This window comes from Orycteropus afer, unplaced genomic scaffold (assembly GCF_000298275.1).
Source record: "Orycteropus afer afer isolate SDZICR_OR568_19922 unplaced genomic scaffold, OryAfe1.0 scaffold00130, whole genome shotgun sequence".
Lineage (NCBI taxonomy): Eukaryota > Metazoa > Chordata > Mammalia > Tubulidentata > Orycteropodidae > Orycteropus > Orycteropus afer.
The window spans coordinates 5,759,846-5,767,574 of record NW_006921717.1 but is presented as its reverse complement, the minus strand read 5'-3'; positions in this window follow the sequence as shown (position 1 = coordinate 5,767,574).

Genomic DNA, 7,729 nt, shown 5'->3' with positions numbered 1-7,729 from the left:
TTTCATGACCTGTGCGGTTTTGCCAGACGTGGCAAGGGCCCAGGGAAATCTGGCCACATACAACAGACACGCAGTCTCCTCCATCCCAGGGGGCTCCAAGGAGCTGCTTCAACAACTCCTAACACTTGCCACTTGCCCAGCCCTAAAAGCAAGGTCACCACCCATCTGTCAGTGTGTTGCATGGTGGTGGCTAACAAGTTGCCATGATGCTGGAAGCTAGGCCACTGGTATTTCAGATCCCAGCAGGGGCATCCATGGGGGGCAGGTTTCTGCAGAGCTTCCAAACTAAGACAGGCTAACAATAAAAGCCTGGATATCTACTTGCAAAAATTAGCCAATGGAAACCTTATTGATTACAACAGAACATTGTCCAGTGTGCTAGAAGATGAGCCGCCTAGACTAGAAGGTACTCAAAATACACAGGGCCCGTAACAATGGACTTGAGCAAACCAACAATCATGAAGCTGGCTCAGGACCAGGCAGCATTTCATTCCATTGTACATAAAGTCACCAAGAATCAGAGCCTACTCCACGGGTAACAACAACAACAAAAGGCAGTAACAACACACTCCAGGTGGGGCAGTGGGAGCTGTCCTTCCAGGGACACCCCAAAAAGGGGTGGGTTGTCTGCAGAGAATTTAAAAGTAATAATAAAAGCAAAACTCAGTTTGTTTTTGATTATCACCATATGCTCACAATTTTAAACACGGTCAGTGATGAACTACTGCTCCCCAAGAAGAGAGTTCCTTGGTTAAGTTCTAACTAATCACTGCAGTTATTGTTAAGATTTAATAATATATATGTGAGCCTCAAATGAGCACATTTTTCTTTCTTATTCTTCATTAAACTTTGCCTTCTACATGGACGTTAATTCAGAGAACATCCAGTTAGTTACATAAACCCACTGCCATCGAGTTGATTGCAACTCATAGCCCCCCTCCCCATTGGCTTTCCGAGGTGGTAAATCTTTACAGAAGTAGATTGCCCCATCTACCTCCCATGGAGCAGCTAGTGGGTTTGAACCACCAACCTTCTGGTTAGCAGCCAAATGCCTTACCCACTGCACCACCAGAGCTATATAGTCAGCCTCTAATTCAGAGACTCAGCTACATGGGTGTTTCAAGAGTATGTTTCCAATAGTGCGGATTGGGAAGGATAGGTCAAATGGTTCAAACTAACGTTGGGTACAGTTTTTGTCTCCAGGTTCTGTGATACCACTTTTCTATGTTTCAGCAGAAGGCAAAGACAACTAGTGTTAGAATGCTGGAAAAAAACTAAGAGAGTGATGTGTAAAAGCCTGGATCATTTTCACCCAGAACTAGGCATTCATTCTAAAGCAGTGGGTTAAACGAGTGTCAGTATTCACTATCAGTCAGCCATTTCCCCTGATTTTTGCAGAAGACAAACTTTGGGAATTTTACCAAATAAGATAGAAATTTATGATTTTCTGGTGCAGGTATGTTAGTGGAGATTTTTCGAATGTAAAGATATTGAAAAGCCACTAGAGTTGATGTTTTAAAAAGAGAGACAGGCAGGATTGCAATTTCTGAAATTTATTATGCAATGAGATTTTTATATATCTCTGCCAACCTTAGACGATGGGCTCAGGCATAGCAAGGATTGTGAGGCTTGCGCAGGACCGGGCAGTGTTTGGTTCTGTTGTTCACAGAGTTGCTATGAGTCAGCACCGACTGAACAGCACCTAACAACAACAACAAAGCCAATCTGATCCTAAAGTTTAAGGCATTTCTAACTATTTGTCTGTCTGTTACTTCATGTGAAAGAACTTTTCAAAATTAAACCTAATAAAAAGTATTCTTCAATCAACTGTTTGATTTTTCAGTCCAAGAAGAGTGAGAAATCCAGTACTGAATACTGAACATGAATATGCAAAAAAAAACCAAAAGATCCATTTTAACAAAGATATTAACAATTTTTCAGAAGGCTAGGGGACAGAAACTGTCAGTTACTTGTCATTACTGCAGTCGACCTATACGTCGACATAAGTTTTTTCCCTTTTTTCAAAAACACATTAATACAATTAAAAACTATTAATCCATTACTTTTTCCTGTTTATCTTCTTTTTCGTGTTTATTGTTTTCCTGGCATGATGAAGTTCAATAAAAGTCTTCCTGTCTACGTTTCTTTTCTGGATATTATTATTATTCATTTTATGATTGTTACCGAAAAGAGAGTTGTCTGAGAGAGGAGAGGAATATTTTTAAATGGCCACTCCTCTCAGTGTTAAATATACCACGGATGGCTGACGCCAAACACAGTGCTAATGACTTTATAGAAACTGAAATAATAATAGTGAATTAACTTTGAGCACTTAATGCCGCGTGCAAGGCACTGTTCTGAGCACTTCTGAAGTATTAAGTCATAGAATCCACGTACACACGGACTTGAAATTTATCAAATTCCCCCCCCCCCCCAGTGCTGGCCGACTGGGGGGTTCTAACTCAAAAGTCCCTGCTCTGAACGTCTCTGCGGCCGGTCCTCCTGAGCTGAAAAGCATTTACTAAGCCCGGGTTCTGATCTCTGAAACATCACAGAAAAAGGAAAAGCGAGACCTGGGAATTTGCTGGCAGGCCCTGATCACAAGATGAGTCAGGTGGGACCTGAAGAAACCCCCGCGGTCAGTCGGGCCCCAGCCCCCCAGCCCCCTGGAGGCCTCCCAGGGATCCTGGTTCGAGTCAGGAGGGCAGCACCTGACCCTTGTGGAGAGGCCTCGCCTTCCTGCTGCCGAGAGGCCTTCGGTGTCAGGCATTGGAGGGCGCCTAACCGGCCACGCAGGCGCGCTGAGGAAACAACGCCCACAGGTGGCCCGGACCCCCATCTGACACCTGATGCCTGGCAGCTGATGGCGAGGCAGTCGCACATCATCAGGGATCCTCTCAGCACGAACTCAGGCTCCTGGCCAATGCGGAGCCCTGAAAACATCCCCACCCCGCCCCAACACTTACAATGGGTGCGCGCATCTTCCTTCCAGCGAGGACCCGCGGTTTCAGGCTGGATTCGCGCGATCAGCTGCGTTAAGTGCCTGAGGCAAAGGAAACAGGGAGTCATCATGCCAGCAACAGAAAACACGGTCCCCAAGACGCCGGGGTCGGCGGCTCTAGGCGGGGAGGCCGTGCGGGTGGTCTCTGGCCCCTGCAGGGACTGCCACCTCACGCCCTTAGAGTTTCTCGCCGGCCCCCTCCCTGCCGCGCGCTGGGAACCCCTTGGAGGGGCCCTGGCTTCGCGCGGTACTTGAGAGGGGGGCGTGCAGCCGCAGGGCGCGGCCGGCCTCGGCCTCTGGTGTTGTCTGGGAGGCGCCGGCCGGGCGGTGGCATCCATCCCTCCTGCCGCCGGCTGCGCGCCGGGCTCGCTCTCCGCCTCACCCAGCGTCTCCTTGGCCCGCGCGTCTCACCTTCCCAAAGTCGCGTACAGAACCGCTTGCACACCTCGCGGACTGGGGAGGCTGCTTGAGCCACAGCAATGGGAACGGCTTTAATGGCCGCAAGCCCGGCCTTGGCCGGCGTGAGGTCACCCCGGCCCCTCCCCGCAGAGCTCCCTGTCAGGGCAACGGGGACAGCCTGCTCAGGCCTCTGGGGACAGACGGGCCAACCTCCTACTCAGCCTGGAGCCTCTCCCCACCCTCCCCTCTGCCCTGCAGCGCCCCCTGTAGCCCAGCTCCCGGGCGCCTCTCCCTGCACACGGCTCTGCGCGCACCCATGTTGTTAAACACAAGTCCTGTTATACTTGATCTCTTACGCATCACAGTGCAGTGTAAAGGTCGCTTACCATCTCTGTCATTCGAGAGTGGACTCTTTGAGGACTAAGACTGGATCTTAAGCCATTGGCTATCCCCAGAACGCTGTACAAAATCTAGCATACTGTCAGTATACCATGAATGAATGATGGAATGAGTGACTGACTGAATGAATGACCAAACGGGCTTCTTCCCTCTTCACTGGGCTGTGTGCCTCCACAAGGTGGAAGCACCCCTTATTCGTCGCTGTATTCCCACCTGTCCAGAGCCAGCACGGGGCCTTGAAGTCAGGTTGTTTGGGCCAAATCCTGGCCCAGTCCCCCACATTCCTCAGGGCCTCAGTCATTCATCTGGAAAATGGGGTGATGACGATTTTCATAGCATCTCCCCAAAGGAAGAGCGATGCCTGCGATGCTGCTTACAAAGCGCTGAGCCCCTGCCTAGAACGGGGTAGATCCTCTCTGAGGACAGGTTGGCCGTTTAATCAGTAACGTGGGGAATGGCATGTGTGGTGTTCACCAGGTTCCCTGCAAGGGCAGTAACAGGCAATAAGAATAAATACCAGCGCTTGTGTGCACTGCCACTCAACTGCCCCAAAAATTGTTGAGTATATTAAGCAAGTGGCTATCTGAGGCAATCCAAGACCATGATGGAGTAGAGGGGCCAGCTGACATCTGCCCCTCCTTACACGGTTTCCAGAATTGCCCAGAGTAGCCTCTCCTTTTTCTTTTTTCCCTGTTGCTGTGCCAGAAAAAAAAAAAAAAAAAAAAAAGTGTGTCGGTAGGAGGGCCCAGGGTACTTATTTTTACATTTCACAAGCTCTCAAAAGGAGATACTATTGGAAAGACCCCAGACTCCTGAGAAACTGCCACAAGCTGTTGTTAACCCCTGTACCCCATTTCAGCTGTCCAGGGGAACAGCCATGCTGGGCTCAGACCCACATCTGATGCCAAAGTCTCCACTCCTTCCATAAACCACAGCGTCAGAACCTCATTCTTCTTCACTTGACAGGGGAGGAAATTCTCAAGTATGCATAATCTCTTTATTCTCTGCCTCCCTAGACCATGAATCGTCTAGAAAATCCATTGTTTTGCTTTGCTGAGCCTTTGAGGACGGAGCACCTGGAGAAATAAGGTTAAATTGCTGTGCAGACCTGAGACCCTGAGGGGAAACTGAGCAGGTAGGCTCTGAGAAGTCTGGCCAGGGCGAGAAGGAAGTGGGGGAGGCTGTTTGCCACCCTGTTTACACACAAGGAGCTGAATCCATAGAAACATTTTGCAATAAGGATTTTTGTGGCTTGACAGCAACTCTCAAAATGTAAGTGTGCCTCAGGGGGACAGTGCTCTACCAGTGGTGTCATGAGGGTTGGCAGTAGCTCGTGGTGCTACCCTCCCCCAACAGACACAGACCTCCTCCTGTCCCAGACCACACAGACTCCTTAGTAACACTTATTACCAGTTTTAACCCTAGAATAATATGTGACAGTTGTATTGCACATTGCCTTGTAAAAACCTACTTTGAATGCAACATTATTTGTAACTGGGTGCAAGCCTTTTTTTCATTTTTCTCCTTTCCTTTTAATTAATACTTTCTTTTCAAAAGTTATTTATCATCCAAATCCACTGCCATCGAGTGGATCCCAACCCATAGCAACCCTATAGAACAAAACAGAACTGCCCAATAGGGTTTCCAAGGAGTGCCTTGTGGGTTCGAACCACAACCATCTGGTTAACAGTTGAGTGCTTTAACAACTGCACCACCAACGCGCCTTAAGTTATTGAGACAAAAAAAACTAAAATCCAAACTCACCGCCATATAGTTGTTTGTGGCTCATAGAGACCTCCATTGGGTTTCTGAGGCTGTGAATCTTTACAGAAGTAGATTGCCCAGTCTTCCTTCCGCAGAGGTCTGGTGGGTTTGAACTGCTGACCTTCTGGTTAGCAGTCAAGTGCCTTACCCATCACGCCATCAGAGCTTCTTAAGTTATTGATATAAAACCAAACCAAACTCACTGCTGTCAAGTCGAGTCCGACTCACAGCGACCCCTCCTTGGATTTCCGAGGCTGTATCTCTGCAGAAGTAGATTGCTCAACCTTCCTTCCGAGGAATGTCTGGTGGATTTGAACCGCCAGCCTTCTGGTTAGCAGTCAAATGCCTTAGGCGCTACGCCAACAGAGCAGATACTAATTACCACAATATTGTAGCTAAACCACCAGAAAATCAGGCAAACCCAGTGACTATAAAAATACCAGCAGTGAAACAGCACAACGTGCGTGTAGTACATGCAGACAAAACTACATGATGTGAAGCATCATTATAATTGGATCATAATGACAGCTCTGACCAGAGCATTCTAAAAGGTTCAAAAAGTAAACAAGCATAGTTTTACCCTTGTAGGTATACTGATACATGTAAGCTGGGCTTACATAAAATGTTTTGTTAGAACTAACGACACGGGTATTTTTATAAAAAATAGTAAATTTCAGCTGAAACACTGCACACCATTTTTATAGTCATTTTGGTGTCACCCCCCTCTGACAGTGTCACCCGGTGTGGTCTGCAAACCTCCCTAGCAACACCACTGCTCCCTCAGCCAACCAAATACAGGCCAGAACTCCACAGGCTTTTCACGTGTCTGGGCCACTCTGGTGCAGCACTGTGACTCCACCAACTTCGACAGATTGTTTGATCAGAAGAATCAGGCTTTTATGAAAGGTAAAGTATAACTTCCTCGTGAGTTCTCTTTCTATGAAAACCCTCCAGGCTCCTCACTTGTGTTTGAGCCTAAATCCTGAGGCAGTTAGTTTATGGAAGGCTGCAGTCTGCATCTGGAGCCCTGACTCCATCTTGAATCTTGACCTAAGTTCAGACTTCATCCTAAATTCTTACTCCTCTAAAGCTCTAAAGCTCACTAACCATTAAACCAGCTTAGTTACACAACTAAGGAAATTTATTTCTTTGCAGTCAGACGCAGATGTGGAATGTACCTTTGAAAAGGGTCTTGATAAAAGCCTCTTAAGGGACATTCTAGGGCAAGCAGCGCCAGGAAAATGTTTGCCTAAGAAATCCCTCAACATCTTGTGACTCGGGGAAGGTACTGTAACATCTCACTGATGACCACCCTGAAGAACACTGTGATATAGCAGTTATGCACTGTAACCAATCCCAGCAACACCCACACTCTGTAAACCAATCCTAGCAAAAACCCCTCCCAAGATGTCCCGCCTCTCAATTGTGTGTCCTCCAATCAGAATACTGTGAAGTTCCTGAAAAAAATCTGTGGGGGAAAAAACCTTACAAAACTGTGTAGCGGTGCTGCAGCTGGCTTAGTTTTACCTCCTGAGATCCACACAGCTCCCCAGTGTGAATCGCGTCGACCCTTAATAAAGCACTTTAAATTTCTCTTGACACCTGAGAGAACCAACCCCTGTTGAGAAGCCATGGTTTCTGCTACTTAGATCTGCAATGCAACCATCTCTACTTCCCCTTTCCAGAACATGCCATAACCTTTAACAGGAGGGGCTGGGGAGTCCCAGGCTCTCTCATTCCAAACCTGCTTGCTGAATGGCCAGTATGGGGAACAGTCCTGGTGGGTGTTTCTGTCTGCCCAGCCGTCTTTGATTTGGTGACACCGTGTGGTCCTGGTAGAACTGCCAATCACTGTACCCCACCACCCTGGCTAGAGGGAGACAAGTGATCTAGATGTGGCTGGCTATGGCACCCCAAACCCCAGGCTAGGGGGACTGACCCTTGAAAAGAGCTTAAGACCGAAGCACCCCCCCCCACACACACACACACACACACATGTACATTTTTAATAGCGTGTGGGTCCAAAAAGTCTCTTTTCTCCAGGGACATGAAAGTGGGATGGTGCAATCCTGGAACTGTTCCTTCCTGCCCCCACCCCCCACCCCGCAGCATGGAAGGTATCCATCTGTGAGCAGATAATGCAGCCGCTGCACTGCAAGCCCTGTC